The sequence below is a fragment of the Ranitomeya variabilis genome, chromosome 5 (assembly GCF_051348905.1).
Source record: "Ranitomeya variabilis isolate aRanVar5 chromosome 5, aRanVar5.hap1, whole genome shotgun sequence".
Taxonomy (NCBI): domain Eukaryota; kingdom Metazoa; phylum Chordata; class Amphibia; order Anura; family Dendrobatidae; genus Ranitomeya; species Ranitomeya variabilis.
In genome coordinates, this window is record NC_135236.1 from 189,665,290 (window position 1) to 189,684,764 (window position 19,475).

Consider the following 19,475-nt stretch of genomic DNA (forward strand, 5'->3'; position numbering starts at 1 on the left):
ACCCGCTCTGTAAAACTATCCCACTAGTTAACACCTTCAGTGAGCACCGTAAAAAGAATAAATAAAAAACAAGGCAAAAAACAATGCTTTATCATCATACTGGCGAACAAAAAGTGTAAAAAACGCGATCAAAAAGACGGATACAAATAAACATGGTACCGCTGAAAATGTCATCTTGTCCCGCAAAAAAAAGGCACCATACAATATCATCAGCAGAAAAATAAAAAAGTTACAGCTCTCAGGATAAAGCGATGCAAAAACAATTATGTTTATATATAACTATATAAAATAGTTTTTATTGTGTAAAAGCGCCAAAACATAAAAAAGATATAAATGAGGTATCGTTCTGATCCGAAGAATAAAACTGCATTATCAATTTTACCACACGCTGAACGGTATAAAGGCCCCCCATAGCTGGTTTTTATTCATTCTGCCTCCCAAAAATCAGAATAAAAAGTGATCAAAAAATGTCATGTGCTCGAAAATGGTACCAATAAAAACGTCAACTCGTCCCGCAAAAAACACGACCTCACATGACTCTCTGGGCCAAAATATGGATAAATTATAGCTCTCAAAATGTGGTGATGCAAAAAATATTTTTTGCAATAAAGAGTGTCTTTTAGCATGTGACAGCTGCCAAACATGAAAACCCGTTATAAAAACCCACTATAAATAGTAAATCAAACCCCCTTTATCACCTCCTTAGTTAGGGAAAAATAATAAAACTAAAAAAATGTATTCATTTATATTTTCCCATTAGGGTTAGTGTTAGGGTTTGGGCTAAAGTTAGGGTTAGGGTTGTGGCTAAAGTTAGGGTTAGGGCTAAAGTTGAAGTTAGGGTTTGTATTATGTTTACGGTTGGGGTTAGGGTTGGGATTAGGGTTAGGGATGTGTCAGGGTTAGGGGTGTGGTTAGGATTATGTTACGTTTTGGATTAGGGCTGGGATTAGGGTTAGGGGTGTGTTAGGGTTAGGGGTGTGATCACTGTTATGGTTAGGGTTGGGATTAGAGTTAGGGGTGTGTTTGGGTTAGGGGTATAGTTAGGGTTATGGTTGGGATTAGGGTTAGGCGTGTGCTGGAGTTAGGGTTGGAGTTAGAATTGGGGGGTTTCCACTGTTTAGGCACATCAGGGGATCTCCAAACGCGACACGGCGTCCGATCTCAATTCCAGCCAATTCTGCGTTGAAAAAGTAAAACTGTGCACCTTCCCTTCCAAACTCTGCCGTGCGCCCAAGCAGTGGATCACCCCACATATTGGGTATCAGTCTACTCAGGACAAATTGGACGACAACTTTTGCAGTCCAATTTCTCCTGTTACCCTTGTGAAAATAAAAATTTGGGGGCTATAAAATCATTTTTGTGAAATAAAAATATTTTTTATTTTCACGGCTCTGCGTTGTAAACTTTAGTGAAACACTTGGGGGTTCAAAGTTCTCACAACACATCTAGATAAGTTCCTTGGGGGGTGTAGTTTCCAAAGTAATTTCACTTGTGTTTTTTTTACTGTTTAGGCACATCAGGGGCTCTGCAAAAAGAGCATGATGCCCGCAGACCATTTCATCAAAATCTGCATTCCAAAACATCACTACTTCCCTTCAGAGCCCCGATGTGTGCCCAAACAGTATTTTTCTCCCACATATGGGGTATCAGCATACTCAGGATACATTGGACAACAAAGTTTAGGGTCCAATGTCACCTATTACCCTTGGACATATACAAAATTGGGGGCTAAATATCATTTTTGTGGAAAAAATGGTGGTTTAACTTGGGGGTTAAAATTTCTCACAACACATCTAGATAAATTTCTTGTAGGTTATAGTTTCCAATGTGGGGTCACTTGTGGGGGGTTTCTACTGGTACATCAGGGTTCTGCAAACGCAACGTGACTCCCGCAGACCATTCAATCAAAGTCTGCATTCCAAAACGGCACTCCTTCCCTTCCAAGCTCTGCCATGCGCCCAAACAGTGGTTCCCCCCCACATATGGGGTATTAGCATACTCAGGAAAAATTGCACAACAACTTTTGGGGTCCAATGTTGCCTGTTACTCTTGGAAAAATACAAAATTGGGGGCTAAAAAATCATTTTTGTGAAAAAAAATGATTTTTTTATTTTCACGGCTATACGTTATAAAATTTAGTGAAACACTTGGGGGTTCAAAGTTTCTACTGTTTAGGTACATCAGGAGCTCTGCAAACGCAACGTGACGCCCGCAGACCATTCCATTAAAGGCTGCATTCAAAAACGGCTCTGCCATGCGCCCAAACGGTGGTTCCCAACCACATATGGGGTATCAGCGTACTCAGTACAAATTGCACAACAACTTTTGGTGTCCAATTTCACCTTTTACCCTTTGGAAAATAAAAAATTGGGGGCAAAAAAAATCATTTTTGTGAAAAAAATATGATTTTTTATCTTTACGGCTCTACATTATAAACTTCTGTGAAGCACTTGGGAGTTCAAAGTGCTCACCACACATCTAGATCAGTTCCTTAGGGGGTCTACTTAGCAAAATGGTGTCACTTGCAGGGGGTTTCCACTGTTTAGGCACATCAGGGGCTCTCAAAAGACGACATGGCGTCCGATCTCAATTCCAGCAAATTTTGCATTGAAAAGTCAAATGGCACTCCTTCCCTTCCAAGCTCTGCCATGCACCCAAACAGTGGTTTACAAAACTTTTAAACATGTAACTTTTAACTATTTGCAGTCATATTCTTCTTATTCACTTTGGCTGTCTCCAATGCAATATTTGGCGTTGGTTGCTTACTGGCCTAGGAACAGCTTGAGTTAATGTTACGCCTCCTGTCAAGTAAGCATCATGTGTTTGATCCTCATGTACAGTCAAGTCATGTCCTGCAATAAGAGTTTGCGTATCCTGGGTACGCGTAATGATTAGTGAGGTTGCCACTGCTGTTTCAGTGGTGGTTATTGTTGTAAGGATTCGGAGAAGAACCCGAGAGTGGACCCTCTGGGTCATGACTCTAGAGCCCCCGAGGACGAGCGGACCAGATGGAATCACCCCCTATACAGGGAGCGTTAGGAGCAGGCCCAAGGGGGATGGAGACACACACCAGCTGGAGCAAAAGAGACGGCTACTAAAACAAAAGAAGAGGAAAGAAGACAGACTGGAGGGAACTGGAACAGGAACGGAAGAATATATGTATCTGGAGATTCAGGAGCGGGACAGGTAAAACACAGAAGCTGTAAAAGAAATAAAGAGAAAGGACTTGAGAACTGGACTACAAACAGGAGGGGCTGAGAAACAGAAAACTAGCATAGGACTGTGAAAGGACAGGTATGGTAGGGTCATGGGTAAGACAAGGCTGGAAAAGAGGGCAGACACAGAGACACAGAGTGGGCAAGACTGGAACACAGAGAAGGCATGGCGGACAGACTGGGCTGACAAGGCCGGAACGCAGGGCAGGCACGGAGGAAACACAGGGCTGACAAGCCAAGAACACACGACAGGCACGGCGGAGACACAGGGCAGACAAGGCAGGAATGAAGGGCTGGCACGGCGAAAACAGGGCAGACAAGGAGCAGAGAAAGGTACTGAAACCGGGGAGCCTAGGACATAGGTACGCTGACGAGAAGTACAGAGAAACCTACAAAGCAAAGGCATCTTACCTGGGAAGACCCCGGAAAGAAATACCCGATGGGCGCTGCCATGTTGGGGCGGAGCCATTGGGTCGCGACCTTCCAGGAGGCTGTGCGGCGCAGGAAACGCGACTGTGCATATACAGTGCCTACAAGTAGTATTCAACCCCCTGCAGATTTAGCAGGTTTACACATTTGGAATTGACTTGGCATTGTGACATTTGGACTGTAGATCAGCCTGGAAGTGTGAAATGCACTGCAGCAAAAAAGAATGTTATTTCTTTGTTTAAATTTTTTTTAAATTGTGAAAAGTCTTTTCAGAGGGCCATTTATTATTCAACCCCTCAACCCACCAGAATTCTGTTTGGTTCCCCTAAAGTATTAAGAAGTAGTTCAGGCACAAAGAACAATGAGCTTCACATGTTTGGATTAATTATCTCTTTTTCCAGCCTTTTCTGACTATTTAAGACCCTCCCCAAACTTGTGAACAGCACTCATACATGGTCAACATGGGAAAGACAAAGGAGCATTCCAAGGCCATCAGAGACAAGATCGTGGAGGGTCACAAGGCTGGCAAGGGGTACAAAACCCTTTCCAAGGAGTTGGGCCTACCTGTCTCCACTGTTGAGAGCATCATCCAGAAGTGGAAGGCTTATGGAACTACTGTTAGCCTTCCACGGCCTGGACAGCCTTTGAAAGTTTCCTCCCGTGCCGAGGCCAGGCTTGTCCGAAGAGTCAAGGCTAACCCAAGGACAACAAGGAAGGAGCTCCAGGAAGATCTCATGGCAGTGGGGACATTGGTTTCAGTCAATACCATAAGTAACGTACTCCACCGCAATGGTCTCCGTTCCAGACGAGCCCGTAAGGTAACTTTACTTTCAAAGCGTCATGTCAAGGCTCGTCTACAGTTTGCTCATGATCACTTGGAGGACTCTGAGACTGACTGGTTCAAGGTTCTCTGGTCTGATGAGACCAAGATCGAGATCTTTGGTGCCAACCACACACATGACGTTTGGAGACTGGATGGCACTGCATACGACCCCAAGAATACCATCCCTACAGTCAAGCATGGTGGTGGCAGCATCATGCTGTGGGGCTGTTTCTCAGCCAAGGGGCCTGGCCATCTGGTCCGCATCCATGGGAAGATGGATAGCACGGCCTACCTGGAGATTTTGGCCAAGAACCTCCGCTCCTCCATCAAGGATCTTAAGATGGGTCGTCATTTCATCTTCCAACAAGACAACGACCCAAAGCACACAGCCAAGAAAACCAAGGCCTGGTTCAAGAGGCAAAAAATCAAGGTGTTGCAGTGGCCTAGTCAGTCTCCTGACCTTAACCCAATTGAAAACTTGTGGAAGGAGCTCAAGATTAAAGTCCACATGAGACACCCAAAGAACCTAGATAACTTGGAGAAGATCTGCATGGAGGAGTGGGCCAAGATAACTCCAGAGACCTGTGCCGGCCTGATCAGGTCTTATAAAAGACGATTATTAGCTGTAATTGCAAACAAAGGTTATTCCACAAAATATTAAACCTAGGGGTTGAATAATAATTGACCCACACTTTTATGTTTAAAATTTATAAAAATTTAACTGAGCAACAAAACTTTTTGGTTTGTAAGATTTATGCATCTGTTAATAAATCCTGCTCTTGTTTGAAGTTTGAAGGCTCTAACTTATTTGCATCTTATTAAACCTGCTAAATCTGCAGGGGGTTGAATACTACTTGTAGGCACTGTATATATTTAACAGTAAAAATACCATCAGAAGTACTGAGTTGTGGAGAGTGAGGGATAGATGGGTGGAAACGATTGAACACTGCGGGTTTGAGAAGAGAAACATGGAAGGCATTGGGAATACGTAAGGAAGCAGGTAGCTTCAATTTGTAGGAAACATCATTGATGCGACTTAAGATAGAAAAGGGACCAATGTAGCGAGGTCCCAGTTTGTGAGAGGGATTCTTAAGCTTAATATAGCGAGAAGATAGACATACTCTATTGCCGGGAATACATGGGGGAGCATCCAAACGCTTTTTTATCGGCAAACCTCTTCATTCTATAGTTAGCACTTTCGAGAGCCTCTTTGGTCTCACTCCAAATTTTAGAGAACTCCTGGGACAAGAAATCCGCCGCCGGTACCCCCGAGGTGAGAGAAACAGGAAGTGGAATGCCCAGATGTTGAGCAAAGACCACAAAGAGAAGAAGATTCTCTGGGAAGATTGTTATAAGTAAACTCAGCCCAAGGGAGAAGAGAAACCCAGTCATCCTGATGAGCACTGGAAAAATGTCACAGGTATGTAGTTAGAACTTGATTAACTCGCTCCACTTGGCCGTTGGATTGTGGATGATACGTGGGAGAGAAATCCAGGTTAATCTTCATTAGTCCGCAAAGAGCTCTCCAAAAACGAGAGGTAAATTGAACTCCCCAGTCAGAGACAATATGCTGCGAGAAACCATGAAGATGGAAGACTTGATGTAAAAAGATTTTTGCCAACTCAGGGCGGAAGGCAGACCAGGCAAAGCAACAAAGTGAGCCATTTTGGAAAACGGATCTACAATAACCAGGATGACAGAGCAATTCGTGGAACGGGGCAAATTGGTGACGAAGTCCATGGCTATTTGGATTCAAGGGACGGAAGTGTTGTGAACTATATTTCTTGGCTCCCTCTTGTGGTCACTAGCGGTATTACACTTGGATCATCTTTCTCCAGGTTGGTACCCACCTGGTTCGTTAGGCCTTGGGTGTTCCTATTTAGACTTCCTGGAAACTCAGTCTAGTGCCTGGAATCGATGTAGTCAGTCTATGTCTGTTTGCTCCTGACTCCTGGTCTCCTGTTCTTTGCAAGATAAGCTAAGTCCTGCTTTCTTATTTTTGTTTATTCGCTTTGCTTCTATTTTTGCTGGAAGCTCTAGGGGGCTGATATTCTCCCCCCACACCGTTAGTCGGTGCGGGGGTTCTTGGATTTTCAGCGAGGATATTTTTGTAGGGTTTTTGCTGACCGTATAAGTCTCCTTCCTATTTTCTGCTATTAATTAGTGGGATTCTCTTTGCTAAATCTAGTTCATTCTTACGTTTGTCTTTTCTTCTTACCTCACCGTTATTATTTGTTGGGGGCTTGTATTATAACTTTGGGGTCCTTTCTCTTGAGGCAAGTGAGGTCTTATTTTCTCTGAAAGGGTTAGTTAGTTCTCCGGCTGGTGCGAGACGTCTAGAATCAACGTAGGTACGTTCCCCGGCTACTTCTAGTTGTTGTGCTAGGATTAGATATACGGTCAGCCAAGTTACCACCTTCCTATGAGCTGGTTTTTGTGTTTGCGGACTTAGCTGGAACTTCTGAGATCCTCTACCACTAGGATCATAACACGGAAGGCACTGGCAAAGGATGCAGGAGTCCAGACGGAAGCTGTCTGGGAACTTTGTTCTTGGCACAAGAAGGACAAGAAGCTATGAATTCAGAGACGTCTTGATGGAGCAATGGCCACCAATAATGCCGAGAGATAAGGGAGAGTGTCTTCTTGACTCCAACATGTCCTACGATCTTAGCGGAGTGTCCCAACGTAAAACTCTCACTTTGTCTTGATTCAACACCAAAGTCTTGCCAGGAGGCAGAGAGACCACCCTCAGAGGAGCAAGGGTGACGATTCTTGCAGGATCAGTGATATAAGCTGGAGAGTCCTCTACGTCCATAGGCTGAAAGGATCTAGAGGGAGCCTTGATGTTCTTATTTCCAGGTCTGAAATGAAGCTCAAAATCAAACCGTCCAAAGAATAAAGACCATCTAGCTTGTCATGGATTAAGTCTCTGAGCTGACTGAACATAGGCCAGATTATTGTGGTCAGTGTAAATGATGAACGGATGAACGGGCTCCTTCAAGAACATAGCGCCACTCCTCTAAAGCTAACTTGATAGCCAATAGTTCCTTATCTCCAAAGGAATAGTTCCGTTCAGGGGAAGAGAAGGCTTTGTAGAAAAAAACACAGGTAACTAAATGGCCAGAAGAGGATCTTTGCAAGAGAACTGCTCCAGCTCCGACGGATGATGCGTCGACTTCGATGATAAATGGTCTATTTGCATCCTGGCGATGAAGCACCGGAGCTGCAGCGAACCTCTGCTTTAGAGTCTGGAAGGCTTCTTCAGCTTCAGAGGACCAAAGATTGGAGTTGACTCCCTTGCGAACAAGAGCTGAAATAGGCTTAGCAATTGAAGAGAAATGAGGAATGAACTGTCTATAGTAATGGGCAAAGCCAAAGAAACGTTGGATTGCTTTTATTCCAAGAGGACAAGGCCAGTTAAGAACAGCAGAAACCTTCTTGGGATTCATCTCCAGACCAGACTTCGAGACAATGTATCCAAGGAAGGGCAGGGAGGACTGATTGAAGAAGCATTTCTCAATCTTTGCAAAAAGATGATTCTCCCTTAGTCATTGCAGAACATGACGTACGTCTTGTCTATGAGAGGAAATGTCCGGAGAGAAGATGAGAATGTCGTCTAGATAAACCACGACACTGGAGTAGAGAAGATCCCGGAATACATCGTTAACAAATTCTTGGAATACCGCAGGTGCGTTGCAGAGGCAAAACGGCATAACCAAATACTCATAGTGAGGCCAGGCCAGCCCACCCGTGGGAGGTTAGTTGTTGTGGTTCTGCGGGTTCACTTTATTAGTTCCTTAAGCTGTGCAGGCCCCAACCACGGATCTCCGCGCTGACGATCTGGCCAATTATTTCAAAGAAAAAATTGATCATATCCGGAAATTATCTCCCAATCTCCTCATACCATGCACTGTCTTCCCTCCCCCTCTGCATCTAGCTTACTCTCTGACTTTGAACCAGTCACAGAAGAAGTAATCAGGCTCCTTGCATCTTCTCGCCCAACCACTTGCACCAGTGAGCCCATTCCGTCACATCTCCTCCAGTCCCTTTCCCCCTGCTGTCACCACTCATCCAACAAAAATATTCAACCTCTCTCTCTCTTCAGGTATCTTTCCCTCTTCATTAAAGCATGCCATCATACATCCATTACTTAAAAAAATCCCTCGACCAAAACTGTGCCGCTAACTATAGACCTGTCTCTAATCATCCCTTCATCTCCAAACTCCTGGAACGCCTGGTCCAGTCCCGTCTTATCTGCTCTGTCTCAGATAACTCTCTTCTCGACCCTCTACAATCTGGTTTCTGCTCTTTACACTCTACCAAAACTGCCCTTACTAAAGTCTTGAATGATCTACTAACAGCTAAATCTTATGGTCACTACTCCATGCTAATTCACCTGGATCTCTCTGCAGCATTCAACACTGTGGATCATCAGCTCCTACTCACTATACTCTGTTTCATCGGCCTCAAGGACACCGTTCTCTCCTGGTTCTCCTATCTATCTGACCATTCCCTCACTGTATCTTTTGCTGGTCTTTCCTCTTACCTTCCCCTTACTGTTGGGGCTCCTCAAGGATCGGTTCTAGGCCTCCTCCTCTTCTCTTTGTATACTGCCACTATTGGTCAATCAGTAGATTTGGTTTCCAGAACTATCTCTATGCTGATGACACCCAATTTTACTCTTCTTCTCTTGATATCACGCCTGCCTTTTTAGAAAACACCAGTAATTGTCTTTCCACAGTCTCTATCATCATGTCCTCCCTCTATCTGAAACTGAACCTGTCAAAAACTGAACTCCTTGTGTTTCCTCCCTCTACTAATGTACATTGTGATTTCCGTGTCTGGTTCCACCATTACTCCCTGTCACGAATCTCACTGGATATGTCAGGGATCCCACCAATATGTCACGGATCACTTGGAAGATACCTTTATCATCCCCACCACTCACACTAATTTGTCATGAACCGGGGTTGTTTGGTTGCCCCTGGTTCTTTCTGAAGGGGATTTATCTACTGTATATCCCACTTCCCAGTTCCGGTTTGGAACTGGCAGCTCTTTGGTGCCCCCCTTACCCTCAGGTCAGTCAGGGTACTGCACCAAGGATAATTAGTCACCAGAAAGGCTGCCTGCTATGTACTGGCGATTGGGCACGCTGCAGTGAGGGCGATATAACTACTCCCACTGAGGCAGGAACAATAATTATCAACACCGCCAGTCATTGCAAAGACTCCCAAGTGCACAGGACAAATTCTGCTGCCACAAGCTCCGATTCTCTTCATTATTAACGGGTCTGGAGCTAACCCAAATCAGTAGCGTAATTCACCTCAGAGGATGCGACAGTTCATTATAGAACAAGGAGAGACAAGCTAGTAATTTTATATTTTACTCCACATAAAGGTAGGCAGTGTTTACAGAGGTGTAAAAAGATATTATAAAGGAGACAAATCATATGTACAATACAATTACAAAGAAAAAAGAGGATTAAAATTGAAAAGAACACTTACAGGTTGCTATGTCATTTCATCATCATGGCTGGCCATATGCTGAGGAGGAGGTTCTACATCTAGATGCATCACACATCTGTATAGCAGCTAGACCCCGGACAAAAGACACATGAAGTCTGCTTGCTTCACTACTTATTTCCTAGCCTAAAACCCAGGCACTCCCCTTGTGGTGACCTCACTTAGAGGCTGAAAATCTCCCCCTTTACTTAGTGTTATGGCAACCAGTTTTCTACCTAGCTCCCTTTATGAATCACATATACGAAATACACCAGGATCACGAGGTGCACCACGTTGGGGTGATTCTTTTAAGTGTAAATACGGCATAGTTACATGACCCGCTTATGGAGAAACCAGCACTTTGCACTCGTTGGGTTTAGCTTCTAGCTATTTCAGGGAGTTATAGATCCCTCGATGGACATCCGGAATATATAATTCTTATATCTCTAGCCCGGATCGGTGCCCCTATATATCACTTTAATAGACTAAAGAATCTCATGCTTTCTATATTAGTTTTGGCCAGTACCAGGTGGGAGGGGGAATGAGTAGTGTTCACAGAGTCTGGTATTTGCAGAGCTATATAAATTCTTGTGTGAGGGAAACTGAGGGGTTTTGAATTACACACACAGGCAGCAGGCGGAGAAGAGGGGGGGTCGGAATGGTACACAGCGTCTGTCTGCCATGGAACCTTCTAGAACTAAACTCACAATATGGCATTTTTACATTATCGTGACACTCCCCAGCAACATGCCTACTGTCTTGGGGTCATACTTGATTCAAAGCTTTCATTCACCCTTACATCCGATCACTGGCTCGCTCTTGTTATCTGCACCTCAAAAACATTTCTAGAATTCAAACCTTTCTTACTTTCGACTATGTAAAAACTCTCACTGTTGCTCTTATTCATTCTCGTCTGGACTATTGTAACTGACTACTAATCGGCCTCCCTCTTACTAAACTCTCCCCTCTCCAATCTGTCTTGAATGCTGCAGCCAGGATCATATTCCTCACCAATCGTTACACCGATATCTGTACCTTGTGCCAGTCTTTATACTGGTTACCCATCCACTCCAGAATCCAGTAAGAACTTATTACCCTCACCCACAGAGCATTCCATGGCTCAGCACCACCCTACATCTCCTCCCTCGTCTCAGTCTACCACCCTACCCGTGCCTCTGTTCTGCTAATGACCTGAGGTTGCAAATAGATAATGGCTGCACTCAATTTTATTGTGCTAAAACAAGGAAATGTGCAATATATGAAATGTGAACAGCATAATGGCTTGTGAAATTTATGAAAAAACACATGAGATTTTTAGCACAAGATTTGGCCAAAAGTTGTGAGCCCATCCACCAAACGTCAAGGTAATCTCAAAACGGATGGGTAACTAACCTGTCTGCCTAGTGTGAACACTTACCTATGGCTAATAACATGGTAAAGCCTGCATTTATAGGGGAGGTTAGAACCAACTGTGTTTGGATGTAGTTAAAATCACAGCATGGTGAAGGGCGGGGCGTTCAAGTCAGAAAAAGCAATACATAGTAAATATAGAAAAACTGACTGAACAGCCATCTAGTCTGAACTGGTGCATAACCAAAAAGTCTTACATAGCAAATAGATAATGGCTGCACTCAATTTTATTGTGCTAAAACAAGGAAATGTGCAATATATGAAATGTGAACAGCATAATGGCTTGTGAAATTTATGAAAAAACACATGAGATTTTTAGCACAAGATTTGGCCAAAAGTTGTGAGCCCATCCACCAAACGTCAAGGTAATCTCAAAACGGATGGGTAACTAACCTGTCTGCCTAGTGTGAACACTTACCTATGGCTAATAACATGGTAAAGCCTGCATTTATAGGGGAGGTTAGAACCAACTGTGTTTGGATGTAGTTAAAATCACAGCATGGTGAAGGGCGGGGCGTTCAAGTCAGAAAAAGCAATACATAGTAAATATAGAAAAACTGACTGAACAGCCATCTAGTCTGAACTGGTGCATAACCAAAAAGTCTTACATAGCAAATAGATAATGGCTGCACTCAATTTTATTGTGCTAAAACAAGGAAATGTGCAATATATGAAATGTGAACAGCATAATGGCTTGTGAAATTTATGAAAAAACACATGAGATTTTTAGCACAAGATTTGGCCAAAAGTTGTGAGCCCATCCACCAAACGTCAAGGTAATCTCAAAACGGATGGGTAACTAACCTGTCTGCCTAGTGTGAACACTTACCTATGGCTAATAACATGGTAAAGCCTGCATTTATAGGGGAGGTTAGAACCAACTGTGTTTGGATGTAGTTAAAATCACAGCATGGTGAAGGGCGGGGCGTTCAAGTCAGAAAAAGCAATACATAGTAAATATAGAAAAACTGACTGAACAGCCATCTAGTCTGAACTGGTGCATAACCAAAAAGTCTTACATAGCAAATAGATAATGGCTGCACTCAATTTTATTGTGCTAAAACAAGGAAATGTGCAATATATGAAATGTGAACAGCATAATGGCTTGTGAAATTTATGAAAAAACACATGAGATTTTTAGCACAAGATTTGGCCAAAAGTTGTGAGCCCATCCACCAAACGTCAAGGTAATCTCAAAGCGGATGGGTAACTAACCTGTCTGCCTAGTGTGAACACTTACCTATGGCTAATAACATGGTAAAGCCTGCATTTATAGGGGAGGTTAGAACCAACTGTGTTTGGATGTAGTTAAAATCACAGCATGGTGAAGGGCGGGGCGTTCAAGTCAGAAAAAGCAATACATAGTAAATATAGAAAAACTGACTGAACAGCCATCTAGTCTGAACTGGTGCATAACCAAAAAGTCTTACATAGCAAATAGATAATGGCTGCACTCAATTTTATTGTGCTAAAACAAGGAAATGTGCAATATATGAAATGTGAACAGCATAATGGCTTGTGAAATTTATGAAAAAACACATGAGATTTTTAGCACAAGATTTGGCCAAAAGTTGTGAGCCCATCCACCAAACGTCAAGGTAATCTCAAAACGGATGGGTAACTAACCTGTCTGCCTAGTGTGAACACTTACCTATGGCTAATAACATGGTAAAGCCTGCATTTATAGGGGAGGTTAGAACCAACTGTGTTTGGATGTAGTTAAAATCACAGCATGGTGAAGGGCGGGGCGTTCAAGTCAGAAAAAGCAATACATAGTAAATATAGAAAAACTGACTGAACAGCCATCTAGTCTGAACTGGTGCATAACCAAAAAGTCTTACATAGCAAATAGATAATGGCTGCACTCAATTTTATTGTGCTAAAACAAGGAAATGTGCAATATATGAAATGTGAACAGCATAATGGCTTGTGAAATTTATGAAAAAACACATGAGATTTTTAGCACAAGATTTGGCCAAAAGTTGTGAGCCCATCCACCAAACGTCAAGGTAATCTCAAAACGGATGGGTAACTAACCTGTCTGCCTAGTGTGAACACTTACCTATGGCTAATAACATGGTAAAGCCTGCATTTATAGGGGAGGTTAGAACCAACTGTGTTTGGATGTAGTTAAAATCACAGCATGGTGAAGGGCGGGGCGTTCAAGTCAGAAAAAGCAATACATAGTAAATATAGAAAAACTGACTGAACAGCCATCTAGTCTGAACTGGTGCATAACCAAAAAGTCTTACATAGCAAATAGATAATGGCTGCACTCAATTTTATTGTGCTAAAACAAGGAAATGTGCAATATATGAAATGTGAACAGCATAATGGCTTGTGAAATTTATGAAAAAACACATGAGATTTTTAGCACAAGATTTGGCCAAAAGTTGTGAGCCCATCCACCAAACGTCAAGGAAATCTCAAAACGGATGGGTAACTAACCTGTCTGCCTAGTGTGAACACTTACCTATGGCTAATAACATGGTAAAGCCTGCATTTATAGGGGAGGTTAGAACCAACTGTGTTTGGATGTAGTTAAAATCACAGCATGGTGAAGGGCGGGGCGTTCAAGTCAGAAAAAGCAATACATAGTAAATATAGAAAAACTGACTGAACAGCCATCTAGTCTGAACTGGTGCATAACCAAAAAGTCTTACATAGCAAATAGATAATGGCTGCACTCAATTTTATTGTGCTAAAACAAGGAAATGTGCAATATATGAAATGTGAACAGCATAATGGCTTGTGAAATTTATGAAAAAACACATGAGATTTTTAGCACAAGATTTGGCCAAAAGTTGTGAGCCCATCCACCAAACGTCAAGGTAATCTCAAAACGGATGGGTAACTAACCTGTCTGCCTAGTGTGAACACTTACCTATGGCTAATAACATGGTAAAGCCTGCATTTATAGGGGAGGTTAGAACCAACTGTGTTTGGATGTAGTTAAAATCACAGCATGGTGAAGGGCGGGGCGTTCAAGTCAGAAAAAGCAATACATAGTAAATATAGAAAAACTGACTGAACAGCCATCTAGTCTGAACTGGTGCATAACCAAAAAGTCTTACATAGCAAATAGATAATGGCTGCACTCAATTTTATTGTGCTAAAACAAGGAAATGTGCAATATATGAAATGTGAACAGCATAATGGCTTGTGAAATTTATGAAAAAACACATGAGATTTTTAGCACAAGATTTGGCCAAAAGTTGTGAGCCCATCCACCAAACGTCAAGGTAATCTCAAAACGGATGGGTAACTAACCTGTCTGCCTAGTGTGAACACTTACCTATGGCTAATAACATGGTAAAGCCTGCATTTATAGGGGAGGTTAGAACCAACTGTGTTTGGATGTAGTTAAAATCACAGCATGGTGAAGGGCGGGGCGTTCAAGTCAGAAAAAGCAATACATAGTAAATATAGAAAAACTGACTGAACAGCCATCTAGTCTGAACTGGTGCATAACCAAAAAGTCTTACATAGCAAATAGATAATGGCTGCACTCAATTTTATTGTGCTAAAACAAGGAAATGTGCAATATATGAAATGTGAACAGCATAATGGCTTGTGAAATTTATGAAAAAACACATGAGATTTTTAGCACAAGATTTGGCCAAAAGTTGTGAGCCCATCCACCAAACGTCAAGGTAATCTCAAAACGGATGGGTAACTAACCTGTCTGCCTAGTGTGAACACTTACCTATGGCTAATAACATGGTAAAGCCTGCATTTATAGGGGAGGTTAGAACCAACTGTGTTTGGATGTAGTTAAAATCACAGCATGGTGAAGGGTGGGGCGTTCAAGTCAGAAAAAGCAATACATAGTAAATATAGAAAAACTGACTGAACAGCCATCTAGTCTGAACTGGTGCATAACCAAAAAGTCTTACATAGCAAATAGATAATGGCTGCACTCAATTTTATTGTGCTAAAACAAGGAAATGTGCAATATATGAAATGTGAACAGCATAATGGCTTGTGAAATTTATGAAAAAACACATGAGATTTTTAGCACAAGATTTGGCCAAAAGTTGTGAGCCCATCCACCAAACGTCAAGGTAATCTCAAAACGGATGGGTAACTAACCTGTCTGCCTAGTGTGAACACTTACCTATGGCTAATAACATGGTAAAGCCTGCATTTATAGGGGAGGTTAGAACCAACTGTGTTTGGATGTAGTTAAAATCACAGCATGGTGAAGGGTGGGGCGTTCAAGTCAGAAAAAGCAATACATAGTAAATATAGAAAAACTGACTGAACAGCCATCTAGTCTGAACTGGTGCATAACCAAAAAGTCTTACATAGCAAATAGATAATGGCTGCACTCAATTTTATTGTGCTAAAACAAGGAAATGTGCAATATATGAAATGTGAACAGCATAATGGCTTGTGAAATTTATGAAAAAACACATGAGATTTTTAGCACAAGATTTGGCCAAAAGTTGTGAGCCCATCCACCAAACGTCAAGGTAATCTCAAAACGGATGGGTAACTAACCTGTCTGCCTAGTGTGAACACTTACCTATGGCTAATAACATGGTAAAGCCTGCATTTATAGGGGAGGTTAGAACCAACTGTGTTTGGATGTAGTTAAAATCACAGCATGGTGAAGGGCGGGGCGTTCAAGTCAGAAAAAGCAATACATAGTAAATATAGAAAAACTGACTGAACAGCCATCTAGTCTGAACTGGTGCATAACCAAAAAGTCTTACATAGCAAATAGATAATGGCTGCACTCAATTTTATTGTGCTAAAACAAGGAAATGTGCAATATATGAAATGTGAACAGCATAATGGCTTGTGAAATTTATGAAAAAACACATGAGATTTTTAGCACAAGATTTGGCCAAAAGTTGTGAGCCCATCCACCAAACGTCAAGGTAATCTCAAAACGGATGGGTAACTAACCTGTCTGCCTAGTGTGAACACTTACCTATGGCTAATAACATGGTAAAGCCTGCATTTATAGGGGAGGTTAGAACCAACTGTGTTTGGATGTAGTTAAAATCACAGCATGGTGAAGGGCGGGGCGTTCAAGTCAGAAAAAGCAATACATAGTAAATATAGAAAAACTGACTGAACAGCCATCTAGTCTGAACTGGTGCATAACCAAAAAGTCTTACATAGCAAATAGATAATGGCTGCACTCAATTTTATTGTGCTAAAACAAGGAAATGTGCAATATATGAAATGTGAACAGCATAATGGCTTGTGAAATTTATGAAAAAACACATGAGATTTTTAGCACAAGATTTGGCCAAAAGTTGTGAGCCCATCCACCAAACGTCAAGGTAATCTCAAAACGGATGGGTAACTAACCTGTCTGCCTAGTGTGAACACTTACCTATGGCTAATAACATGGTAAAGCCTGCATTTATAGGGGAGGTTAGAACCAACTGTGTTTGGATGTAGTTAAAATCACAGCATGGTGAAGGGTGGGGCGTTCAAGTCAGAAAAAGCAATACATAGTAAATATAGAAAAACTGACTGAACAGCCATCTAGTCTGAACTGGTGCATAACCAAAAAGTCTTACATAGCAAATAGATAATGGCTGCACTCAATTTTATTGTGCTAAAACAAGGAAATGTGCAATATATGAAATGTGAACAGCATAATGGCTTGTGAAATTTATGAAAAAACACATGAGATTTTTAGCACAAGATTTGGCCAAAAGTTGTGAGCCCATCCACCAAACGTCAAGGTAATCTCAAAACGGATGGGTAACTAACCTGTCTGCCTAGTGTGAACACTTACCTATGGCTAATAACATGGTAAAGCCTGCATTTATAGGGGAGGTTAGAACCAACTGTGTTTGGATGTAGTTAAAATCACAGCATGGTGAAGGGTGGGGCGTTCAAGTCAGAAAAAGCAATACATAGTAAATATAGAAAAACTGACTGAACAGCCATCTAGTCTGAACTGGTGCATAACCAAAAAGTCTTACATAGCAAATAGATAATGGCTGCACTCAATTTTATTGTGCTAAAACAAGGAAATGTGCAATATATGAAATGTGAACAGCATAATGGCTTGTGAAATTTATGAAAAAACACATGAGATTTTTAGCACAAGATTTGGCCAAAAGTTGTGAGCCCATCCACCAAACGTCAAGGTAATCTCAAAACGGATGGGTAACTAACCTGTCTGCCTAGTGTGAACACTTACCTATGGCTAATAACATGGTAAAGCCTGCATTTATAGGGGAGGTTAGAACCAACTGTGTTTGGATGTAGTTAAAATCACAGCATGGTGAAGGGCGGGGCGTTCAAGTCAGAAAAAGCAATACATAGTAAATATAGAAAAACTGACTGAACAGCCATCTAGTCTGAACTGGTGCATAACCAAAAAGTCTTACATAGCAAATAGATAATGGCTGCACTCAATTTTATTGTGCTAAAACAAGGAAATGTGCAATATATGAAATGTGAACAGCATAATGGCTTGTGAAATTTATGAAATACACATGAGATTTTTAGCACAAGATTTGGCCAAAAGTTGTGAGCCCATCCACCAAACGTCAAGGTAATCTCAAAACGGATGGGTAACTAACCTGTCTGCTTAGTGTGAACACTTACCTATGGCTAATAACATGGTAAAGCCATAGGTAAGTGTTCACACTAGGCAGACAGGTTATTTTAACTACATCCAAACACAGTTGGTTCTAACCTCCCCTATAAATGCAGGCTTTACCATGTTATTAGCCATAGGTAAGTGTTCACACTAGGCAGACAGGTTAGTTACCCATCCGTTTTGAGATTACCTTGACGTTTGGTGGATGGGCTCACAACTTTTGGCCAAATCTTGTGCTAAAAATCTCATGTGTTTTTTCATAAATTTCACAAGCCATTATGCTGTTCACATTTCATATATTGCACATTTCCTTGTTTTAGCACAATAAAATTGAGTGCAGCCATTATCTATTTGCTATGTAAGACTTTTTGGTTATGCACCAGTTCAGACTAGATGGCTGTTCAGTCAGTTTTTCTATATTTACTATGTATTGCTTTTTCTGACTTGAACGCCCCGCCCTTCACCATGCTGTGATTTTAACTACATCCAAACACAGTTGGTTCTAACCTCCCCTATAAATGCAGGCTTTACCATGTTATTAGCCATAGGTAAGTGTTCACACTAGGCAGACAGGTTAGTTACCCATCCGTTTTGAGATTACCTTGACGTTTGGTGGATGGGCTCACAACTTTTGGCCAAATCTTGTGCTAAAAATCTCATGTGTTTTTTTCATAAATTTCACAAGCCATTATGCTGTTCACATTTCATATATTGCACATTTCCTTGTTTTAGCACAATAAAATTGAGTGCAGCCATTATCTATTTGCTATGTAAGACTTTTTGGTTATGCACCGGTTCAGACTAGATGGCTGTTCAGTCAGTTTTTCTATATTTACTATGTATTGCTTTTTCTGACTTGAACGCCCCGCCCTTCACCATGCTGTGATTTTAACTACATCCAAACACAGTTGGTTCTAACCTCCCCTATAAATGCAGGCTTTACCATGTTATTAGCCATAGGTAAGTGTTCACACTAGGCAGACAGGTTAGTTACCCATCCGTTTTGAGATTACCTTGACGTTTGGTGGATGGGCTCACAACTTTTGGCCAAATCTTGTGCTAAAAATCTCATGTGTTTTTTCATAAATTTCACAAGCCATTATGCTGTTCACATTTCATATATTGCACATTTCCTTGTTTTAGCACAATAAAATTGAGTGCAGCCATTATCTATTTGCTATGTAAGACTTTGTGGTTATGCACCAGTTCAGACTAGATGGCTGTTCAGTCAGTTTTTCTATATTTACTATGTATTGCTTTTTCTGACTTGAACGCCCCGCCCTTCACCATGCTGTGATTTTAACTACATCCAAACACAGTTGGTTCTAACCTCCCCTATAAATGCAGGCTTTACTGTCATGATTCCCAATGGCAGGGACATAGGCAAAAACAGGACTAGCTCTAGGAAGATGGAATCTAAGCTGACCGCGATGCTGAACCTAACGCACAACTACCAGTGGCCGGGGAACGTACCTGCGTTTTATCCCTAGACGTCTCGCACCAGCCGGAGATCTAGCTAC